This window comes from Tupaia chinensis, unplaced genomic scaffold (assembly GCF_000334495.1).
Source record: "Tupaia chinensis unplaced genomic scaffold, TupChi_1.0 Scaffold145685_1, whole genome shotgun sequence".
Lineage (NCBI taxonomy): Eukaryota > Metazoa > Chordata > Mammalia > Scandentia > Tupaiidae > Tupaia > Tupaia belangeri.
The window spans coordinates 1,351,224-1,354,798 of NW_006205542.1; positions in this window are offsets into that span (position 1 = coordinate 1,351,224).

A 3,575-nucleotide genomic window follows, 5' to 3' on the forward strand; every position below is an offset into this window, starting at 1 on the left:
TTTTCCTATAGCTCTCTCTCTCTCTCTCTCTCTCTCTCTATATATATATATATATATATATGAAGAAATAATGACCAAAACTTTCCAAATTTAAAAAAACCTGTTACTTCAAACATTCAAGAAAGTCAACAAATTCCATGCACAAAAATCATGAAGAGTATTATGTGAATGCAGATCATTATTAAACTGGTAAAAAACTAGTGGTAGGAAAAAAATAAATCTTAAAATAAGCCAGAAAAAAAAAACAACAACTCATAACATGAGGGGAATCAACATAAAGATGAGAAAGCTTTCTTTTGACAAGCAATCCAAGTGAGAAGATTGTAGGACAATGTTTTTAAGTATTAAAGGAGAAAAAAATTGACCCTCACTTCTATAACTAGGGAAAATATCTTTCAAAACTTAAGTAAAATAAAGACTTTTTAGAACATGAAAAGAAAAACAAGCTGAAAGAATTCATCACTAACAAATCCTCACTATAGGAAATGTTATTAATAAAAATCCTTCAAGCAGAGGCAGAAAAATACCAGATGGAAATACACACCTACATAAAGAAACAGTGAGACTGAACGTAGTGAGTACCCAGGTAAGAATCTGAGATTTGTTTCTTATTGTCGATCACTGGGTACAAAATTACAATTACATATAAGCAATAAATTCTGATATTCTTTTGCACAGTAAGCTGGCTATAGTTAACAAAAGTGTATTGTACGTTTTCAAATATCTAGAAGAGAGGTTGTGGAATGTTTTTAGTATAAAGAAATGATAAATGTACAAATTGATGGTTGTATTAATTAACCAGATTTGATCATTACATGATGTGTACATGTATCGAACATCACATAGTACCCCATAATAAGTGCAATTATTATGCCAATTAGAAGTGTTTTTTAAAGAAAAACATTAAAATATAACTACCCTGCCCTCCTGATCCTCCAAAATTGTCTGTTAAAATGATAGCAACTCAGTGTGAGGTTGACAGCTCTACAATGCAAATGTAAACCGTGTCACAATAAGAGAATAAAGGCAGAGGTTGGAGAAATAAAAGTATATTATTGTAAGGTCCTCATCCTATAGCCGAGTGATATAGTATAATTTGAAAGTAGTTAAAGAGGTATAACATAAACACTATAGCCACCTCTAAAGTAATGAAACAGAGTTAGATTTAATAAACCAACAAAAAAGAGTATTGGAATCATTTAAAATATCCAAAAGGGGAGAAGAAGAAAATAGAGTAAGAGCAACAACAAAAACAGATGGAACACATAAAACAAATAGCAAGGTGATAGATTTAAATCAATCATACCAATAATTACATTTAATGCAGATTACCAAAATACTTCAATCAAATCAGAGACTGTTAAATGGATGACAAACTAACACCCAACTCTATGCCGCTGACAAAAACACACTTTAAAGACCCAAATAGGTTTAAAAGAAAATCATGGAAAACATGCCATTTCAATACAAATGAAAAGGAAAATGGACTGGATTCATTACTATCAAAAAAACTAGATTCCAGAGTTTCTGTTGCTTTTTCCATGAATAAAGGAGGTGGTTCATAATGGTAAAGGACTGACTAATCAAGAGAACTTAACAATACTAAATGTTTATGCACCTAGTCATTGAGTTTCAGAAGCGAAAACTGATGGATGGAATCTACAAAGAAATTACTAAGACTAATGAGAGGTTTTTTTTGTTTTGTTTTGTTTTTTTTTTGAGAGAGATTTTTGCTATAGTGTGTGTGCACTCACTTAGGAGACAGAGAGACAGAAAGCAAGAAATCACCCCTCCCCCACCCCAGGGGTGATAGCCATGCTGCAATTACTTCTCCTCCATTCTCTTCTCAGGATTTTGGGCACGCATGCTCACATGTCTGGTGTGTTTAAGTCACTGGGTCTGGGACTTGAATCATTGTCAACTACGTGGGAGTCCAGTGATGTAACCCACTATGCCATCTGCTGGTCCCCTAATGAGTGCTTTTGACAGGACTGCAGGTTGTTAAAAATCATTTTTTTAAATCAACTGCTACTAATAATCTACAGTTAAAATGTAAAAAAGACCACTTAAAATAGCATAAGATACTTAGTATACAGTGGTAAATCAGCCAAAAATGCTTATATGCTGAAAACTACAAAACATAGCTGAGAGAAATTCAAGAAGACCTAAATAATTAGAAATAAGGGCCAGCAGGTGGCATGGTGATTGATGTGCTGGACTCCCACATGGCCGACCATGGTTTGAATACTGAACCTGGTGGCTTGCTTTCTTGCTTTCCCTCTCTCTCTATCTTTCTGGTTAGCACACATGCCCCATAACAAGCTTAAAAAAATGAATAAAAGAAAGTTAAACAAATAGTTTTTTTAAAAGACAGAAATAAAATATCCCCATGGGTCCTAAGACAATATTGGTAAAATGTCCATTTTTCCAAATAAGTATATAGATTCAATTCAATCCCAGTAAGAATACAAGAAGGGTGTTTGTTTTCTATTTTGTTTTAATTTTTATCTTTGCAGAAATCAAAAAGCTGGTTCTAAAATTCATATGAAAATGAAAAGAATGGAGAATAAACCAAGCAACTTGGAAAAAGAAAGAAGTCAGAGGATTAAAATTACTTGACTTAAGAGTGCTTGTAAAGCTACAGTATTCAAGACAGTGTGGTATTGACATAACAGAATAATGGAAAGGAATAGAGAAAGCAAAAATAGATTTATAGATGCATAAACAAAAGATGTTCTACAAAGGTGAAAAGGAAATTCAGTTGAGAAAGGATGTCTTTTTTATCAAATGGTATGAAAAAAAATCATATCTGCATATGCCAAAAAATGAACTGTTCATACCTCATGACATACAAAGACATTTACCTAAAATGAATTATGGAACTAAATGTAAAACCAAACCATGTGACATTCAGAAGTAAATATAGGAGAAAATCTTTGTTATTTTGGGTTAGGCACAGATTTCTCAGATCATTCACCAAAATAGTGATAAATGAGACTTCATCAAGATCAAAAGCTTTTGTTTTTAAAAGACAATATTAGGGGTCAGCAAGTGGTAAAGGCACAGGACTCCCACATGGCCAAGCACAGTTAGAGTCCCAAACCTGGTGACTTGCTTTTTCACTTTCCCTCTTTCTCTCTTTCTCTGTGTCTCCCTCTGGTCAAATTTTAAAAATAACAATGATGGAAAAATTAAATTAAAAAAAGACTATATTAAGAGAGTTTTTTTTAAAAAGCCATAGGTTTGAAGAATGTGTGCAAATTTAATTAAAAGAAAAACACTTGTATTTAGGTTAGATAAATCTCTTAAAACCCTATTTTTAAAAAAATTATTTATTTTTGGAGAGGTTTTTGCTATAGGGCATGTGTGCACGCCAGAAAGAGAGAGAAAGAAAGCGAGAAATCACCCCCCCTGGGGGGATGGCCACGCCGCAATCCCTTCTCCTCCATTCTCCTCCTGGGATCTTGGACACGTACCCACACGTGCCCAGAATGAGTTTAAGCCATCGGGTCTAGGACTTGAACCACGGTCGACTACATGGGAGCCCAGCAACATAGCCATTATGCTAACTGCTG